We start from the raw sequence: 22,171 nt of genomic DNA on the forward strand, positions 1-22,171 counted from the left end.
CCTGCTCTGTAGTACTTCATGTCCTTCATATAGTACTTCATGTTCTCTAATCCATGACAGAAGGTAAGCTCCCAGAGGGCAGATGTTTTGTCCATTTTGTTCCCTTATCTATGCCAAGTAGTTAGAACAGTGCCTGCTCCAAAGTAGACACTCAATAAGCATTTGTTAAATAAAAGGAGCGCTCTAAATCTAGAGTAGGTAAGAAGATTCAGCTAGTGTTTAAATAATGAGGCTGCTAGAAAGAAATCATAATAATGTAAGAAGCCATGATGGTGGCCTAACTGGCATAGGCACTTGTTAAGGCTTTTGTGAGGAGGCTGCCCTTTGATGTCACCTGAAAGAAAGAAACAAGTTCATAGCTTTGTTTACTGACATATAATGTGCACACCAGACACAGTCAACCATCCCTTACCTTTATTTCATTTCTAACTCTCACCTCAGAAGAGCCTCAGAGATAAACTGAAGAAAGCAATGGCCCTCAAGAATTTCAGTGAAAATCAACAATACCAGGGGCTGTGAGTACACATTAAAATAATGGCTTCAAAATGGCCACCTCAAAATTCCAAGCCTCATGGGCCAAAAGCCATATCTAAGGAATGGATAGTGACCAAATTCTAGAAAGCAAAACTGACCCAAGAAGTTAATGTGATATCAAAACTGAACGTAAACATTGCATAATGACAACCAAATAGGACAAGAAAGAAGAGGGTGTATAAAGAGGCATTACCCAGGCAAAGCAGAAGTCTCTTTCCTTACAAGCTGCCTCTGAAATAACACCGATAGTACAATAATTTGAGAACAAAATGTCCAAACATTTAAAACTGTTGTGCGGGGTATTTATCTGAAATGATACTGTAGTAGACCCAGCAGGGGAAGTGATGTTGCTTTTCCCAAGGGTCTTGGGTATGAGTATCATTCAAACTGGCAGCTATAATGGGCTCATAGAGTTTGGTGCACAGTAGCAGCGAGAGGGCTCTCTTTCTACTCTGATTACTTCTTTCACTGACACACTGTTAGGTGAGGATATCATATTCATTTTGGCAGGCAGGTATTGTATGGTGTGAAAACTTAAGTCATAGAAAATAATACAAGCAATTTCTCATGTTATCATTTTGCCAACAAATGGCATTTTACTAAATTATATTAAAATCTATGTCATCTGCAAAACTGCCTTAAATCCTGCTTTCAAAAATAAATAAGGATTCACCCTTCAAGATCTTGACCTGAACAACACTGTTGTCATTTAACCTTAAAAAAGCACAAATATTACTTGCATTCACTCCTATCCCCTCCCCCTGCCCACCCCAGCTCCTATAATGAAAATGACAAGTTTCTGAAAATTTCAAAACTACAGGCTGCCCACCTTTCAATATAAGGCCAAGGGCAGGGAAGTGAAAACACTGAGGGAGGTGGAGTGTAATAGGAAGAAAAACTTCCTCCTTCCCCCGCTTCCTCCCTCCTCTCCCTCCCTCTCTTCCTTCCTACCTTCCTTCCTTCCTTTCTCCTTTCCTCCCTTCCTTCCTTCCTCCCATCCTTCCTTCCTTCCCTCCCTCCCACTCTTCCTCCCTCCCTCTCTCTTTTCCTTCCTTCCTTTCTTCTTCCTTCCTTCCTTCCTTCCTTCCTCTCTCTCTCTCTCTCTCTCTCGGTCTCCATGCTGGTCATGAAACTTGTTCTTTAGATAAGTTCAAATATTATCTTTAGATAAGTTCAAATATTTCACAAAAATTCCAACACTAAATTTGTCCATAGCCAAGCTCTGTGTGTGTGTGTGTGTGTGTGTGTGTGTGATGTTATTCAGTCCAAATTCAATCACTTGGCTGGCTTTTATTTTTCTGGCCACTTAATGCCTCTTTGTATTATTTCCATGCTGTCACAGAAATAGAAAAGAAACAAAGACAGGTAGAAAGTAATTTGTACATGTATAATTTCCAAGTCCTCCATAACAAATTTCTGTCCCATTTGCTTCAGATTATCTTTCAACATTCAAATAAGTTTCCTCTGATTGTTCCTATATTATAAAACTCACACCATAAGAAAACTACCACTTCTACTTCTATCTGTTTAATCATTCATCTCATCTCTCCCCTCCTCTCCACCCCCACCCCTACTACTGCCAGAGTACATGTCCTTACCCTCATCTAACCCCAAGTTACTGGTGACTAATTTTATTAATGATCAAAATTTCTATAAATTAATTCTTAAGAACTGTCAACCTTGACCTTCTAACAGCAGTGTGATATATGTTTTTTCTGCTTTTAATTTCTAAGTCTCAGAAAAGGAAATTGCATATATGGTACATAAAAGTTGCCTAGATTAAAACTGTGGATTGAAACAAAAGATCATGAACTATGGCATATATGATCACAAAAATCACCATTTGTAATTCTACTTAGGATCCAGCAGGTGAGTGAATAATGATGTTTAACCTTAACTTTCATAAAAATAGTAGATAGTAGAAAGAAGGTGGCCAGTGGAAAGAACTGGCTCTGGTAGTAATTATCCCTGTGTTCCTGGGAAATTTTTCAATTTCTCTGAATCACAAAAAGAAGGTTGGGTTAGGCAGTTTCCAAGGTCTCTTCTCCTTTAATACTCTATTATTCTATTTTCTCTTTCTTACCTTCAGTTTCCTAATTTAAAATCAGTAGAGGGGGAAGTTGATCAGTTAACTTTATTCCCCAAAATATCTAAAATGTTATGAATCTAAAATGGTTTTAATTTTTTGAGTTTCCAACGAGAAGGGAAAACAAAAAAAAACTGATATATGGACCTTAAAGAAACCCAATTTCAAATTATTTTCACCCTACAATTTTTAGCAACTTGAACATTTTCATAGGTATTTTTCGTTTTCTACACCATTAACACTAGATACATTGCAAACCCACTGAACTGTCTCTCCTACAGTCAAAGAGTGAGTCTGTGATAAATGCTACTTCAACATTTTTCTCTTTTAATAATCTGCTTTAGTGCATAAAATACTAAGATTTCATTATATTATTATATTCATATATTCCACTGAAGAGAATTGGAAATTTAAATTCATAGAATATTTTCTAGATACCATCAAATCTATAGATCAATGTAGAATATTTAATATAATAAAATGAGGTCAGTCCAATGTTTCAGCGAATGTTTCATAGTAGGATCAAACATGGTACCTTAAAAATTAGAAACACATTTAGGGTCAAAGTAACTTTATTGCTTAATTTCCCCTGAAACTGTGGTTATGTCTCTTTATTCACAGTCATTATTTGGAACCTCCCTCTTACACCAAGAAGCTTCAAATATTGGGTTGGCCAAAGGTTCATTTTTTTTTTTCTGTAAGATGGCTCTAGTAGCACTTAGTTGTCTTTAAGTTCATTCAAAACAATTTTCTTAGATTGTATGTGACAGCTGTCATATCAGCGTGCATTTAAAAAAAGACTTATCAAAATTGGTGAATTTTTTTTTTTTCATTTTTGGTTTTGCGGTACGCAGGTCTCTCCCTGCTATGGCCTCTCCCGTTGCGGAGCATAGGCTCCAGAAGCGCAGGCTCAGCGGCCATGGCTCACGGGCCCAGCCGCTCCGCGGCATTGGGGATCCTCCCGGACCGGGGCACAAACCCGTGTCCCCTGCATCGGCAGGCAGACTCTCAACCACTGCGCCACCAGGGAAGCCCAAAATTGGTGAATTTTTGTGTAGCCATTTTAATATTGAAGATGGAAGGATAAAAGCAACATTTTCAGCATATGATGCTTTACTATTTCGAAAGATAAAAACGCAACTGAAACGCAAAAAAAGATCTGTGCTCTGTATGGGGAAGGTGCTGTGACTGATTGAATGTGTCAAAAGTGGTTTGCAAAGTGCTGGAGACTTCTCTCTGGATGATGCTCCACTGTCAGGTAGACCAGTTGAAGTTGATAGCCATCAAATCGAGACATTAATTGAGAACAGTCAACATTCTACCATGTGCGAGATAGCTGACATAGTCAAAATATCCATATCAAGCTTTGGAAATCATTTGCACCAGCTTGGCTATGTGAATCACTTTGATGTTTGGGTTCTACATAAGTTAAGCGAAAAAAACCTCACTGACCATATTTCTGCGTGTGACTCTCTACTTAAATATAATGAAAATGTTCCATTTTTAAAACAAATTGTGACGGGCAATGAAAAGTGGATACTGTACAATAATGTGGGATAGAAGAGAGTGTGGGGCAAGCAAAATGAACCATCACCAAGCACACCAAAGGCTGGTCTTCATCCAAAGAAGGTGATGTTGTGTATATGGTGGGATTGGAAGGGAGTCCTCTATTATGAGCTCCTTCTGGAAAACCAAACAATTAACCCCAACAAGTACTGCTCCCAATTAGACCAACTGAAAGCAGCACTCAATGAAAAGCGTCCAGAATTAGTCAACAGAAAATATATAATCTTCCATCAGGATACCACAAGACCACATGTTTCTTTAATGACCAGGCAAAAACTGTTACAGCTTGGTTGGGAAATTCATCTGCCGTATTCACCAGACATCGCACCTTTGGATTTCCATTTATTTTGGTCTTTACAAAATTCTCTTAATGGAAAAAATTTCAATTCCCTTGGAGACTACTGTAAAAGGCACCTGGAACAGTTCTTTGCTCAAAAGGATTAAAAGTTTGGGGAGGATGGAATTATGAAGTTGCCTGAAAAATGGCAGAAGGTAGTGGAACAAAAGGGTGAATACATTGTTGTTTACAATAAAGTTCTTGGTGAAAATGAAAAATGTGTCTTTTATTTTTACTTAAAAACCAAAGGCACTTTTTGGCCAACCCAACATTACATTGTAAATGGTATGTATTTATTATAAATTATACATTATAATGATATAGCTCACTTACTATGTTCTTTAAAAATTATTAATGGTTTTCTTTTTAAATCTATGGCTTTAAGTTAATATTTTTCTATTAATGACACTGTTGTTGCAAATATTAAAATTATGACTTGGTATCTAATGAACAGCACATAGCAATCTGATTTTCTAAATAAGTTTTAGTGGGTTAGGGACTGAGCCTGAAGAATTGCCTTAGGATGACTCTGGGGCAATGTTTTAACACCCTGAAGTATGTCTAGCCATCATGGAGCCCCAATTCTGACTTAGAACACTCTGAAATTTTAAAATTTTTCAATAAGTTTCTTTGTACTTGTTTCTTTCCCTTAACAGCTGGGATTGACCTAATCCTAGTCCAAGGGAAGAAGAAAAGAGCTAACTTAACAAAGTCAGCAGTTCAGTGTCAAGTTCTGATTTTAGATGGTAACACAGTAAAGGGTATCTGTTAAGGATGCTGAGCTCAGGAGTTGGATGAACTTAAGTTAGCATCTGACTTCTACCACTATATGATCTTGGGCAAATTAGATAAACTGTATGCTTCCGTATCCTAATTTGTAAAATTGGAACAAAGCAGTGTATTTTCAAAGGGTTCTAGAGAGAACGAAAATGAGATAACACAACTTAATTACTTAGTGGAGTACCTAGTACTCAGTAGGCAGTTCAGTAAATGACCGTAATAAATTCAATTACTATATACTTTATTTTACTTGTTACTTTTTAACAATTACCTTGTGAGCCTTCATTGTACAGATAAGGAACCAAGTTTATAAGATTTTTTAAAACTTAAAATGCAGAATAAAACTGCAGTGGGGTCACAGGGACTTGCCAGAACTCATAGTTCCATCTCTCCCATACTTCATAGCTGGAAACTGGCTATAAGCTACTGAGAACTACCAAAGCAAAGTGTACCAGTTCTGGTCCAAGATGGCAACATAGAAGACTCCTGAACTCACCTCCTCTCATGGACACAGCTAATCTACAACTATACATGGAACAATTCCATCTGAAAGAAATCCAGAAACAAGTGACTGACTCCTACACATCAGTAGAACATGAAAATACCCACATCAAAATGAGTCTTGGCACACACTCAACTACTGCAGACCAGAAGAGAGCAGCATGATATATTCAAAAGGCTGAAAGAAAAAGCTGCAAAACAAGAATACTCTACCCAGCAAAGTTGTCCTTCAGAACTGAAGGAAAGATAAAGCATTTTCCAGACAAGTAGAAGTTGAAAGAGCTCATCACCATTAAGCCAACCTTACAAGAAATGTTAAAGGGAATTCTTCAAGCTAAAATAAAAGGACACTAATTAGTAACAGAAAAACATATAACAGCCTAAATCTCACTAGTAAAGGTAAATGTACAATTAAGATCAGAATACTTTAACACTGTAATGTTAGTGGGTAAATCACTTATAAATCTAGTATGAAGGTTAAAACACAAAAGTATTAAAATAACTATAATTACAACAATTTATTAATGGATGCACAAGGTAAAAAGGTGTAAATTGTGACATCAAAAACATAAAACGTGGGGGTGGGAAGAATAAAATGTAGAGATTTAGCATGCATTTGAAGTTAAATTATCAGCTTAAAATACTTATGAATATAAGATGAATATATGATGTTTTATGAATATAAGATGAATATAAGATGTTTTATGAATATAAGATGTTTTATGTAAGCCTCAAGGAAACCTATGATAGACACACAAAAGGTAAAGAGAAAGGACTCTGAGCATACCACTATGGAAAATGATCAGATCACAAAGGAAGAGAACACAAGAATAAAAAAAAAAAATTATAAAACAGCCAAAAACAATTAATAAAATGTCAATAGTAAGTCAATAGCTAGCAATAATTACTTTGTAAATGGATAATATTCTCCCATCAAAAGACATAGAATGGCTGAAAAAAAAATCCAACTATATTCTGCCTTCAACAGGCTCACTTCACAAGCAAGGATACACACAGACTGAAAGTGTATGGACGAGAAAAGATATCCCATGCAAATGGAAACCAAAAAAAAGCTAGGGTAGCTATACTCATATCAGACCAAATAGACTTTAAGCCAAAGACTGTAATAAGAAAAAAAGGTTATTATATAATGATAAAGGGATCAATCCAACAAAAGTATATATCATTTGTAAATATTTATGCATCCAACATAGGAGCACCTAAATATGTAAAGCAAAATTTAACAGACTTGAAGGGAGAAATAGACAGCAATACAATACTAGTAGGGGACTTCAAAACCCCACTTTCAACAATGGATAGATCATCCAGACAGAAAATCAATAAGAAAACTTTGGACGCAAATGACACATTAGACCAGATGGATTCAGGAGACGTTTACAGAATATTCCAAAAGCAGTAGGATACATATTTCTCACAAGGGTATGGAACATTCTCCAGGATAGATCATAAGTTAGGTCATAAAACAGGTCTTAGTAAATTTAAGAAGACTGAAATAATATCAAGCATCTTTTTTAACTACAATGGCATGAAACTGGAAATCAACTACAAGAAGAAAACTGGAAAATTCACAAATATGTGAAATAAACAGCATTCTACTGAACAACTAATGGGTCAAGGAGGAAATCAAAAGAAAAATAAATTATCTTGAGACAAGTGAAAATGAAAATACAAAATACAAAATCTTAGGGTATGCAGGAAAAGCAGCTCTAAGAGGGAAGTTCATAGCAATAAACACCCACATTAAGAATAAAGAAAGATCTCAATAAACAACCTAACTTCACACCTCAAGGAACTAGAGAAAGAAGAACAAATGAAGGCCATAGTTAGTAGAAGAAAGGATGTAATAAAAATCAGAGCAGTAATAAATTAGAGACTAAAAAGACAACAGAAAAGATTAATGAAACAAAGAGCTGGGTTTTTTTCTGAAAAGATAAGAAAATTAGACAAAGCTTTGGCTAGATATAAACTGGGTATAAAGGGAATGCAGTTCAACATAATAAAGCTCATATATGCTAAGTCCACAACTAACATCATACTCAATGTTAAATAGCTGAAAGCTTTTCCTCTAAGATCAGGAACAACACAAGGATTCCCACTCTCGCCACTCTTATTCAATATAGTAATGGAACTCCTATTCAGAGCAATTGGGCAAAATAGAAATAAAAGGCATCCAAATAAAAAAGGAAGAAGTAAAACTGTCTCTATCTGAAGATGACATATTACACAGAGAAACCCTAAAGACTTCACAAAAAATCTATTAGAACTAATAAATTCAGTAAAGTTATAGGATACAAAATCAATATAGCAAAATCAGTTATGCTTAAATACACTAACAATAAACTTTCAGAAAGATAAATTAAGAAAATAATTTCATTTATAATTGCATGAAAAAGAATAAAATACCTAGGAATAAATTTAACTAGAAGGTGAAAGTTCTGTACACTGAAAACTATAAGACACTGATGAAAGAAATCAAAGAAGACACAAATAAATGGAAAGATATCCTGTGCTTATGATTGGAACAACTAATATTATTAAAATGTCCATACTACCTAAAACCATCTATAACTTAAATTAATCTTTTCAAAATTCCAATTGCATTTTTTCACAGAAATAGAAAAAAATCCTAAATTTTGAATGAAACCACAGAAGACCCTGAATAGCCAAGGAATTCTTGAGAGAGATGAAGAAAGCTGGAGGCATCATGCTTCTTGATTTTAAATTATATTATAAAACTATAGTAATCAAAATAGTATGGTATTGGCATAAAAACAGACACATGGATCAAAGGAAAAGAATAGAGAGTCCAGAAATAAATTAATCATATACAGTCAATTAATTTACAACATAGGAGTCACAAATATTCAGTAGAGAAAGAACAGGCTCTTCAATAAATGGTGTTGGGAAAACTGGACAGCCACATACAAAAGAATGAAACTGGACCACAGTTTTACTCCATACACAAAAATTAACTCAAAATAGATAAAAATTTGAATGTAAGCCTTGAAACCATACAACTCTAAATGAAAACATAAGGGGTAAGCTCTTTGACATTACCCTTGGCAATGATTTCTTTTGGATTCGACCCCAAAAGCCAAGGGCAACAAAACAAAAATGAACAATGGGACTATATCAAGCTAAAAAGCTTCTGCATGGAAAAGAAAACCATCAGCAAAATGAAAAGACAACCTATGGAATGAGAGAATACAGTTGCGTATCATATATTTGATAAGGGGTTAATCAAAATATATAAAGAACTCATATAACTCATAGCAAAAAACCAAGCAATCTATTTAAAAAATGGACACAGGAACTGAATAGACCCTTTTCCAAGAAGACATTCAAATGGCCAATGGGGTATATGAAAAGATGCTCAACATCACTAATTATCAGGGACCTGCAAATCAAAATCACAGTGATATATCACCTCTCACCTGTCAGAATGTCTATCACCAAAAAGACAAGAGATAACTAGTGTTGGCGAAAATGTGGAGAAAAGGGAACCCTTGTACACTGTTGACAGGAATGTAAATTGGTACAGCCATTATGGAAAACAGTATGGAAGTTCCTCAAAAAATTAAAAATAGAACTAACAGTTGATACAATAATCCCACTTCTGGGTATATATTCAAAGGAAATGAAAACAGGACATTGAAGAGTTATCTGCACTCCATATTTACTGCGGCATTATTTACAATAGCCAAGATATGGACACACCTAAATGTCCTTCTATAAGTGAATGGATAAAGAAGATGTGATATATATACAATGGAATACTGTTCCACCACTTAAAAAAAAATGAAACATTTGTGACAACATGGATGGACCTCAAGGCTATTATGCTAAGTGAACTAAGTCAGAGAAAGATAAATTCTGCATGGCATCACTTATATGTGGAATCTAAAACAAAACAAAGCAAGTCAAACTCATAGAAACAGAGAGTATTAAAGTGGTTGCCAGGGGCTGGGGAGTGGGCAAAACAGGGTGAGGTTGGTACAAGGGTACAAACTTTCAGCTATAATGTAAAAAAGGTCTGAGGATCTACTGTAAAACATGGTGACTATAATTGATAACACTGTATTGTATAATTGAAATTTGCTAAGAGAGCAGAACTTAAATGTTGTCACACATATCACAAAGAAAATTCATCTAATGATGGATGTGTTCATTAACTAGAGAGTGGGCTGGGGGAATCCTTTCACAATGTATATCAAATCATCATAAGGTACACTTTGAATATCTTATAACTTTATATGTAATTATAACTCAAGACAGCTAAAATAATAAACAAACAAACAAAATAAATTGGGGGATAAAAAAGTCAGCATAAAAATGACCCACATTTCCTAAAAGCATTAATTCCTTCCAAGATCTGAGCCAGGAATACCAACTATGTGAAACCAGAACAAATGATCATATTTTTTATATACTACCCTCAATACCTAAAATTGTGCTCAAACTCTTATATTTGCTTGAGATTGAGGATTCCTTATCTTAAGTGAAACTAACCACTAAGCTAGATTTTAGGCTGTCCTCATTTTGAACTGACATATATTTTCTTTACCCCAAATTAGCTGTACATCCAGCTAATTGCATCAATAAGTGACTAATTGGTAGGTAGCTATGTGAGTAATTACCTGATTTGCACAGGTAAGTGATGTTTATTTCAAGTGTACTTCTCATGCCAAGTTTTAGAAATTTGGCTCAAAAGTTCAGAAAGACAAACTGAATCAAAGCCATATCATGCCTTGTTTATAACCATAAACAATAGAGCATAAATAAATTATTGATTGTGATATGCTATCTGAAGTAATCTAAAGATCTCAAAATGTCTTCAGATTGTACTTTCCAGGTATTTATAAAAAAGAAAAACAAAAGCCAAATGTCGGGGCTTCTCTGGTGGCGCAGTGGTTGAGAATCCACCTGCCAATGCAGGGGACACGGGTTCCATCACTGGTCCAGGAAGATCCCACATGCCACGGAGCAACTAAGCCCGTGCGCGACAACTACTGAGCCTGCGTGACGCAACTACTGAAGCCCGCATGCCTAGAGCCCATGCTCCACAACGAGAAGCCCACGCACCTCAACGAAGAGTAGCCCCTGCTCGCCGCAACTAGAGAAAGCCCGTGCGCAGCAGCGAACACCCAACACAGCCAAAAAATAAAATAATTAAATTTATTAAAAAAAAAAAAGCCAAATGTCATGTTTTTCTGAATACCAAAAGCTTAGAAGTACTTTGTCAGGTCATTTAAGCAACAAAGACAAGTGGCAATAATCTCTCCATGAAATTACAGAAGGCTGAATAATCATTTGAAGATTTGAATGAAAGAAAAATAACCTTCTATCCTGGCAATATTACTGCATTCACACAACAGTGATCTCCCTCAGCATCTAAATACTGGGCAAATTTTAAAAATGGAGATTTGACTTAACTCTTAATCTTTTTTAGCAGGGCATTTAATTTCAAATGGTTGCAATGGTGAATTTCAGAAGTGTTTCAGTTATGTTACTCATCCTCTTTCTTCCCAATTTACTACCCTCCCCTTTATTTATCATTTCCCACAAAATAGAAAAAAAAAGCACAAAGCTGTGTTTTCACAATATACTTAATTACAAATTCTTCTCTTTCAAAAATACATCCCAGTAGTTTCTCTTTCACAATATCATTACTGAAGATTTATTTCCAATTACTACATGTTAAATGTCGGACATTTAAGTGAAAAATGCTTTCCATGTAATAAGTGACCTTGAAGTCATTTTAAAATTTTCAATATGTGTATATGAGCAGGTCCCTAATAAATTAGAAGATATGTATATAGAAAGATTCTTTACTATAGATGCATTGTTTTCTTTCATGAAAAAAATTAGAAAAATTCAATAGGGCTTAAAAATACATAATATATGTGACTATAAATTTGGAAGGTATAATATTGAACATATGGCCACAGAGATGTGAAACTTTCTAAACTATGAAACATAATATCTACCTGCAATGAACAACACAGAACAGAGAATTCAAATATAACAGCATCCTTTATATTCTCTCTGTTAGATAAATCATAATAAATATGAGCATTTACACATAATACAAAGCATATGCTCCTAAAATTTGTTTCTAGAATATTGTAAAAAATGCATTTTACATGTCATGTAGTAAGCTTTAATTTGTTATTTTTCTACTATAAGATATTAAAAATATCTTTTATTCCACTTTTTGGGCTTTCTTTTAGAAGAGAAACTTAGTGGCTTCTAGTTACTCTAAAAACTTGCAGGTGTGTTAGGTTTTCCAACTCCTATAAATGTAAAAAATATCAAGTGGCTTTAATAATATAATTCATAAACAGGGGCTCCATGAAATTTTTCAAATCAGAATAATCTAATTCAATTATCATTATAAGGTAGATACTGCTAACCACTTGAAAATGGATCCTGGTATAGCACCATTCACTTGGAACAATTATTTTCTTTAGAAATAGAAGGGATATAAGACAATATGACATGTGAGATTAGGTGACAGCTTGCAGTGTGCACTGCTCTGGAAAGGATTTAGGATCTGTGATTGGAAAGGGAAAATTATATTCAAAGGGCCCATGGAGAACCTTTGGGTACTGTATCAGCTATATGGGGATCATTAGGAATTAAGAGATCACACACTGGTTTTGTCAAAAAAAGAAATCATTTCTTTTCTCTTTGCCCTGTTTACTAGATTCAGATAATCACAAAGAGCAAAAATTGGAAGTAGATCAAAAATTAAAAAAAAACAACAACTAAGACAATTGAATAGAATTCAAAACAAGTGTATATAATTTAGCTAGCCATGACAGGGAAAATTTCTTCTCAAAGATGAATGAATGCCCATGTTCATAATATTGCCAACCCTGGGTCTAGCCAAAAATCCATCACAAATGGCTGTATTATAAACCTACACACCTAGGAAGCAGCAACAAGGATGGCAAGAGCCCAGCAGAGGCTACCCAGTGCCTGTCCACATGCAGCTGCCCTTCTGACAAAGCCCTGTGACCTGTTCTCAGTGCTGTTATAAATAGATGAGTAATTAAATTCTCCACCACAAATAAATCTGAAAATGAATCAAGGATCACACTAAATCTGGGGCTCACTTATCTGTATTGCCCATAGTCCCTAATTATAGTCCCCATTGAATGAATGAATGATTTCTCTATGCGAGTGAATCCAGACAATGTCTTTGATATTAGCTGACCTTGGAAATTTACCATTAGGTTAGAAAGTTTAACTGTCTTTTTATACTTCACTGCAGAATCACTATCGCAGCTTCTAGGTAGGAAGGCTTTTTTTGCAAACAAGAAGAAAAATGACTGGCAGTGTGGGGTCATGCACAGGCTTCACTGACATGGAGATGTAGGGGAGACATCAGAAAGAGAAGGCCTATGGGTACCGAATGCAGCTCTTCCATTGTTTTCTGCAGCTTCACCCTTGAGAGAATCTGCTTCCTCGAGTATAAAATGGGAAGAAAATTATTGCCTGCTCTATCTACTTTACAGGGAACTGGAAGTTTAAATAAGATGCTCTTGAAATGTTTTGTAGACCATAAAACATTAGTCAAATAAAAGTTATTATTACTGTATTACACAGCATAAGAAATACAGTACTAGATTTGGTCTGACCCTAACTCGAAAATTCTATTTAGAATTGATTATGACAGATCTATTTATAGATGATTAAAAATTTACTTGAAAACTAATTTTTAACGAACCTCTACGCCATCAAAATGTGTAATACACACAATTCCTGCTCCCAACTTTTGTATGCTCCTCTTTCCAAGAGTTAACAAAAAACTTTAAGGAGGTTACATAAGCATCTTTATAACTGCATGTTTACCAATTAATAAGGCAGCACACAATGTTCAAATCAATCTGGGTGGGAAATGAGAATTTCATCTCTTACAAATCATGAGAAGAATTTGAACAGGCAAATTAATTTGCATCTGGATCTTTCATGTAAATTGTAAAAAGGATACATGATCTTTTTTTCTCCTATCTAAAAACAAGTACATTTAAAACATCTGAGTCATTATAGATAAACTGACTGAGTGCAAATTGACAACACAGCATTGAGTGCAGCCATTATAAAATAATGCAAATAGTAGACTAATCCCAGCTGCCAAATACGCAAGTAATTTTGGTAGCATAAATACAAAACAGATTTTCTAGTTAATTCTAAATTTCTTGAGAAACGAATCTTATATTTTCTACTATCAAAAGAAAAAAATAGGGCTTCCCTGGTGGCGCAGTGGTTGGGAGTCCGCCTGCCAATGCAGGGGACACGGGTTCGTGCCCCGGTCTGGGAAGATCCCACATGCCGCGGAGTGGCTGGGCCCGTGAGCCATGGCCGCTGAGCCTGTGCGTCCGGAGCCTGTGCTCCGCAATGGGAGAGGCTACAACAGTGAGAGGCCCGCGTACCGCAAAAAAAAAATGTTTGCTGGCATAATTATTTGCACACACATATTTTTCTAAAATCTGTTATAAATTATAGACATAGGCATTGTTATAGATAAAGAACACAGTCTGGATAATGCCCAGTAGAGAACAGCAATTAATCTCGCTGTAAAATGTTGTTTGAATTCCTTTCTTTAAACTAAGTGAGGCAGCAGTATGAAAAAAGTATCTGCTTTTTCATGATCCAAATGAAAATAAGTGTTAAACCCATCCTAGACAGACCAAATATTCATCCACATTACAAGATCATTAAGCCATTCAACAATATGAAAATGTCTCTGTCTTAGTCCATTCAGGCTGCTATAACAAAATGCCATAGACTGGGGGGCTTAGAAACAACAGAAATTTCTCACAGTCCTGGAGGCTAGGAATTTCAAGATCAGATTCGGCGTCTGGTAAGGAGCTGTTTTGTAGTTCATAGACAGCATCTTCTCTTTGTATCTTCACATGGTGGAAGAGACGAGCTAGATCTCTAGGGTCTCTTTCATAAAAGCCCTAATCCCAAGCATCAGGGCTCTACCCTCATGACCTAGTCACTACCCAAAGGTCTCACCTCCTAATACCATTACCTTGGGGGTTAGGATTTCAATGTACGAATGTTAGGGGACACACATGCAGTCTATAGCAATCTATAGTTTCAGCAGGGACTGGGCGAGCATGAAGCTGTTGCTCCTGGACAGGCTTCCTATGCTGCTAAGCAGCTGATGAAAGCATGGCAAAAGGTCAGCCCAAAGGCAAGCCTAAGGCAGCAATGGGCAAGGGGGAATTGTCTCCTGAGCCTGAGGCTCCTCATTTCTCAGGTACTCATCCTGTGCCCGGATGCTACCCTCAAGTGTTCCTGCTGCATGTACTTCATTCACTCTATCGAAATTGACCCTTGGCATATCTGATGGCTTCTTATGCCAAGGGTACAGCCAACAGATAAGGGAGGAGAAGGAAAGGTCATTGAATATCTACTATATCCCTAGCTCTTTACCAGTTTTAGATGCTATTATTCCATCAATTAACCTGAAGGTAATTAATGAAGGTGAGAAGGTGCTGGTACAAGGATCTAAACAGATTTCCTCCACTGTCTTTCACTAAACCATGCTGCCTCCTTGAAAAAAATAAAATACATTACACCCCGGGGAGATTTGTGTTTCATCAAGAGGGTAAGAAAAGATTCTAAAATGTGAAGCTGGGTCTCTGTGGTTGTCTCTTTTTGAGGACTGAAAGGAGCCAGGACAGGGATGCTGGCTGGTCCCTGCTGTGAGTTGTTGAGGTCTTGAGGCAAGTGAAGGTGCCTGCTCACAGACCTTGCTTCCTGCAGCTGCAAGGGACAACGGTAGTAACTTTTCAGGTTAGTATGTGCATTTTCCCCTCCTTTGCTAATTTTAAAGAAGTTTGAATTTCTGAAAAAAAAGTTAAAATCAATTACTCTACTGGCTCCTCCTGCATTTTGCTAAGAATTCACCATTCATTCCTTTGCTCATCGATTCATTGAGTACCATCACGTACCAGGTATTCTGCCAGTTCTGAGGTTTTCACAGGAAACTAGAGGTCCGTCTGTCCCTAGACATGTTATCTCTGCTTTCACCTCAGGCTAACCTTGAGGAAAAAAATAGCATCTCTTTTTGTTTCCTCAAACTATGTTCTAGCAGCAAAAATCAATGGTGAACAATGGAGACTATTTTGTAGAAAAGTCAGAGGAGAAGGTGAGCATTTTACATGCATAGGCTCCCACTTCCAAAATGCTCCTAAGTCATGTCTATTTGCCAAAGTCTCTCTGGCTAAGCATCTAACCAGACTACCCTGCAGCATGACCACCCCTCAGTGACACCCCAGCCTTGTTCACTGGCTGCCTAGGCCATGGAATCCCTGCCTTTGGTCTCTCTGCCCTCATCTGCCCAAAATCTTTTAGCTATTCTTATGCAGAACAAAGGTGCTTTGCTTAACTTCTCTGGACTTGAGTACTTCTATCCAAACACTTCGCAAGCAAAGTGATCTCCAAGTGTTGGAACTTCCCCTCCTTAACAAAGACAGTTGATCAGAAGTGACAACAATAACTACACAATTCTGTTGCCTTCAAGAAGTTTAGAGACTAATGAACAAAGACAGATATATGGAGATAATTATTTTGTGAAAAATGCTAAAACAGAAATAGATTGGCCATACTATAGGGACACCGAGAAGAGAACTCTTTTTTTCTGCCTAAGGGTATCAGGAAATACAAAAGAAAGCCAGGAATCTTGAAAAATGGGAGATAGGAGTTTTCCAAGTAAGCAAGGTCGAGAAGTGGGCTCTAAGAAGAAAGACGAACACGGACAAAGGCCAGGAGACACGAGGGGTCAGGGCATGTCTGAGAACAAATAGCTCTCTGTGGCTGGCTGTGAGATCAGGAATCAGAGCAAGTCGAACACTGCGGTACCACTGTATTTCAAAATTCACCTACTTCTCTGCTCTCATGCACTGGCTTCTCCCTCAGTGCAAAGCAGTGCTCTATCTTTCCATGACAGAAGACAGTGTTGGCTGCATATATTTGAGTGCAAAAGAATAGGATTAATTTAATAGTTTCATCTTAATTCTGCTCTGAGGTTTCTCAATTTAACTAAATAACTTTAATGTTCTTTGGCACCAGGCTTCTGACAAAATTCCTAAAAAAGCCATTATAAAAATAGTGATTTTGCTAGAGTGTACATAGCAAAATCATTATTCCAGTAGATGGAGCAGAGGTGACATCAGAATAGCTGAACGTTGCCTGGCCCAGAATACATAGCAGAAGTCCAGACACTCAGCAGAGCCACGAAATGGAAAAAGCACATTTGAGAGCAAAGACTGAACATTACTGACTACTGCTTGGCTAACCACCTAATTTGGACTTAGAAAATTTCACATCCTATTCACACTGAAGGAGAAAACAACCTTAGGCAAATACCAAAATGATTCTTTAAAGAAACATTCATATTTTAGAACAAGAAAGCTGTAATTTTTATTTGTCTAAAAGTCTCACTGCGGTGCTTCACAATCATTCTACATAACACAGACCAGGCTAAAATCCTTAGTATAGCCTCTAAATGCACGACTGCTTCAATCTCCTGCTGATGGAAATGTGTGTGTTTCTTCCCTCCTAGACATTTGTGAATCGTGTGATTGCCTGATATGAAATTATTAAGGAATAGATCAATAAACACAGCAAGCTACAGGATTAAAACCTCAGCCTACACAATGGACCTATGAACAAAGTTACTGCTTAGAAATTGCGACAGCAGAATGATGGTCGTGCAGACTCGTATTTGGGACCATACTGGCAAGTGGAATTACAGACATTAAAAGGTATTTTGATTAGAACTATTCTAACTATTATATATCAGGCAAATGTCTTAAATTGGATGAGGATTATTAAAGTCAAGGATAAACTATTCGCTTTGCCATTTTATAAAATAAGTATTGTAAGAAAATAATTTCTAATAGTCATTGGAAACAGGAAGTATGTCCTGTTTCTCTCAAGACTTACCATGTGCCTTGCTCTCTCTGTTAAATTATCTGCCAGTATGCAGAACTGGACTATTCAAAGGCAGACTATATATGTGTTTAGGACACAAGCAAAGCAGAGGCAGCTCAAAATTTGTTTTAAAGAAGGTATCTGGCATTTCACAAAAATGTAACAAAAATGTGTAACAAGCTAAGAAAAACAAAAGTGTATTGAATCTTAACTTGACCAGATTTTTGACCAAATGGAGAAGCTCATTAGCCACATACTCAAAAAATCTTGATTCAGTGGTTAAGGATATAAATTAATTTAAATGTTAGCTCTGCCACAGTGTAGCTCTGCCACAGTTATATACGTAGCTCTGCCACAGTTATATAAATTTGGAAGAGGCACCTACCCTTTCTTACTCTCAGTTTCCTTGTTGCAAAATAAGGAAAATAAAACTTCTCACAAAAGATGGTAGTAAGGACTAAGTGATGTAAAACATGAAAAGCATCCTTAGCTGCCATTATTAATGAGAGTGTCACTTCCCTTGAGTGGAACAGGATTGAAAAATTTTAAACCACAGTTATAGGTATTAATCACAAGGCAAACTCTTCTAATGATACTCATATTCTAACCCAACCCACACTGAACCACTGTTAAGCAAGCAATTCAAAATCCCCAATGTTAAAAATACAGTTCTGTAATGTTGCATATGTGGAAATATGCTGTCCTTATTTCATACGTTGCCAATCTTCATTCACACAGGAATCATGAATTTCCAAGAATTTAAGCCTATTAAGTAATCATTTCTGAATTGGAAATTTAATAAAATATTTTCATTTTACAAACTCACATTTTTTTACTATACCTCTGCATATCCTTCTTGATATGCCTTTTAAAAATAGTTAGCACAGGGAGATCAGCTCGGTGCTTTGCGATGACCTAGAGGGGTGGGATAGGGAGGATGGGAGGGAGGCTTCAGAGGGAGGGGATATGGGGACATGTGTATGCATGTGGCTGATTCACTTTAGTGTACAACAGAAACTAACACAGTATTGTGAAGCAATTATACTCCAATAAAGATCTATTTTAAAAAAGATATGTATCTTTAAAGAAAATACAAAAACAATCCCATTTTCCAAATATATCCAACCTCCCATATTAATCACTACCATGGTAAAAATGATTATCTTTTTACTACTTTGAAAAAGACACAATAGCTAGCAGAGGCTTCTATAAATGAAGTGGCATGTCATTGTCTTAGTCGTCTCAGACTGCCATACAAAATGCCACAAACTGGGTGGCTTTAACAACAGAAATTGATTCCTCACAGTTTTGGAGACTAGAAGTCTAAGAACATGGTGCCAGCAGGGTCTGTGCCTGGTGAGCGTGCTTTCCTTGGGTTGCAGACAACCACATTTTTGCTGTGTCCTCACATGGCCTTCCTTTGATTTGTGGTGCATGCAGGTGGAGAGAGGAAGAAGGAGAAAGAAAGAAAGCTCTCTGGTGTCTCTTTTAAGTCACTAATCCCATCGTGAGGGTCCCACCCTCACTGTTTCATCTAAACCTAATGATCTTCCAAAGACGCCCTCTCCAAACTCCAAATACCATCACATTGGGAGTTAAGGCTTCAACTTACAATTTGGGGGTCGGGGGGGACAGAATTCAATCCATAGCAGTCACTTTGCTAGAACAGACAAAGGATGACCAATGGCTAGAAGAGGGGAAATGTAAACAACTCTAAACTTTCATACACACACACACATACACCTTTCAAGCTTGCCTTCTTAGCACTCCTAATGACCAGAGGTTACATAGCTATTTAGTCCTTCAGAGTACTCCTACTTAATATAAAAAGCATGAACTTAGGATACAATACTTGTCTCTTGCCCCATAAATCAAAAGAATTAAAGTATAAATCTAAAAGTTCAAAACTAATTTAAAGATGATAAACGGGAAGGAAATTTTTAAAAATCGCACTGTAATTTAAACTTCCCCACTAATTTTAGAATAAAATCCTAAGGGAAAAAAGGAGATCAACAACATAGTAAATTTGTTAGAAAATTATTAGAAATACATACAAACACAAAAACACACATACAGATAGATACATAAATGTTAATTATACATCACAAGTCTTATATGCATGGAAAAGCTAACATCAGAGTACACACAAATAAATCTGCAAAAAGGCTTTCCATAATCTGGCTCAGTTTAATCTACAGTAGTATCCCATTCAAATTTTTTGCTCTAGCAAAACATGCCATACTGTTTTATGCCTCTACATTTTTTTATGGAGCTACATATGGACTACATAACTCCTACTTCTCCTGCAAAATGTAGTTTTTAAAAGATAAACACATTGCTTAGGGGGTAATTATTATTCTTAAGTATTTTATCCATAAGAAAATCACTAATAATGTATTGAAAATTGATTTCGAGTTAGAAATGTCAAATTATATTGAAGCAAAACAGAGCAAGTTAACAAAGGAAAAAGTAATAAATAAGAAAGCTAAAAGCATAGTAGAATTAATAAATAAATTCAGAAGCTTACTATTTGAAAAGAAGAAAATCACTAGTAAGCCAAATTTTTTTTAAAAAAGTAATAGGGTAGAAATATACAAAATGAATAAAAGATAACCACAGTCAGAATAAACTTAAAACAATCATAATGCTGCTAAACACCATGCAAGTAAATTTGAAAATCTAACTAAAATGGATAATTTTCTAAGACAATATAATTTGCCAAAATTGACCTCAGAAGAGACAGAAAATCTAAAGACTGATTTACATAGAAGCAATGGAGAAATCTGTCAATAGATAAATCCAAAAGCAGCAGTCTTCGATAGTTTCATGGGGAAATTTTTAAAATCTTTAAGATCAAAAATTTCAAGGCTTCTACAATCTCTCCAGAATATAGGGTAATGAAGAAAACATCCTGATCCAACAAAGATTGCATGTACACACACAGGAACCAAGTCAATGTCACTTATGAATATCAAAGGAAAATCCTAAATTCAGTATTATTAGCAAATAAAATCTGGGTGTACACAAAAATAACATTACGTCATGACCAAGTGAGGTTTATTCCAAGAATTTAAGAATTTTCAATATTAGGAAGTCTATTAATAACTTTTTATAGCAAATTAATAGATTGCAGAAAAACATTTTATTCTCTGTGTATAAAAGACTGAAAAGCCATTTGTCAAAATTCAAATAACCATTTTGGATTAAAATACTCGATAAAATAAAACTGATGATAATTTACTTTATATGATATAATATATCTAGCTTAGCCCAAAAGCCACTGTCATGTTTAGTAGGACAACACTAGAAGCATTACCAACAAAATCAAAAACAAGGAAAAGCTCTCAGTCATCAGTATTACTTAACACTGTACTGGAAATATAAGCCAAAAAATTAAATTTAAAAAAATTATAAATAAATATTTTGGAAAGGAAGAGGTAAAACTATTACTAACTGCAGACAACATAAAAATATAATTGCGTACATAGAATATCCAAGAGAGTCACCCGGCTTCTGGCATACACAGTTGACTGCAATCAAACATACTTTGGGGAAAAAAGGTTTTGAGAGAGTTGCATCTGCTAAGAGACTGTGACTAGATGAGACATGTAAAAGACCACTAAGCTTCCAACTTCCTGTTGGGGGAAGCAGGCTAAGAAAGCTGCTCAGTCACCAATAAGTGAATACTTTCCAACACCTTCTTTATGTAACAAAGGAGGATAATGAAAATGAACGTCCTTCCAGAAAGTAAAGCCAAAACTTCAAAATCCATGGAGCACAAAAACTGGGGATTTATACCCAAAGAGCAGAACCAGGACTTAACTTCAACTTAATTCAAGGTACTTTTCTTAATCTTCTAGGTAGTAGGCTGGCAAATATTTACCCAGGTGCATCTTAGAATTGCTAAGAACCTCTGACTGCTATATGATGCCCATTCTTTTCGTTTTCAAATGACAGTGATTTTTACCAAGGAAGACAGAATAAAAAACGGTATCTGTCTTTGCATATATATTCATACAGATGCATACGAAACTGGTCACAGTAATGACTGCTTTAGCCTGGGTGGAAACTGGAAAGACTGAGAACAAGGTGGAAAGGAGACAAACTTTTCTCTGTACATCTTTTTTTTTTTTTGTACATCTTTTAATATATATAATTTTTGGAACTGTGGGAAGGCATTGGTATTCATAAAATAAAATGAAACATACTTTAAAATATGTCTTAGGACTTAGTGAATTACTGAAAAGGGGATTAAGAGATGTAATGCAATGATTCCTATGCTTCTGGTTTGATCAATTTAGTGCAATACACCAAGAGAGAAAATATATTGTCATCATATCTATGGGAAAGCAGACTAATTTTTAGATATGTTGAATACCAATCACGTCCAA

The 22,171-nt window shown here is 35.9% G+C and overlaps 1 protein-coding gene across 1 annotated transcript in view; it reads right to left on the minus strand.

Moving 5' to 3' along the window:
- NAALADL2 (N-acetylated alpha-linked acidic dipeptidase like 2) overlaps positions 1 to 22,171 on the minus strand; it is a 1,488,397-nt gene that overhangs the window by 1,130,309 nt on the left and 335,917 nt on the right. Inside the window, exon 4 of the mRNA XM_022571899.2 lies at positions 1 to 22,171. This exon is cut by the window's left edge and continues 75,680 nt beyond it; it is cut by the window's right edge and continues 9,494 nt beyond it. The gene's annotated coding sequence lies outside the window, so the exon portion shown is untranslated.

The sequence above is a fragment of the Delphinapterus leucas genome, chromosome 4 (assembly GCF_059928025.1).
Source record: "Delphinapterus leucas isolate spDelLeu-1000000601 "Yukka" chromosome 4, BTC_Dleu_Yukka2, whole genome shotgun sequence".
Classification (NCBI taxonomy): domain Eukaryota; kingdom Metazoa; phylum Chordata; class Mammalia; order Artiodactyla; family Monodontidae; genus Delphinapterus; species Delphinapterus leucas.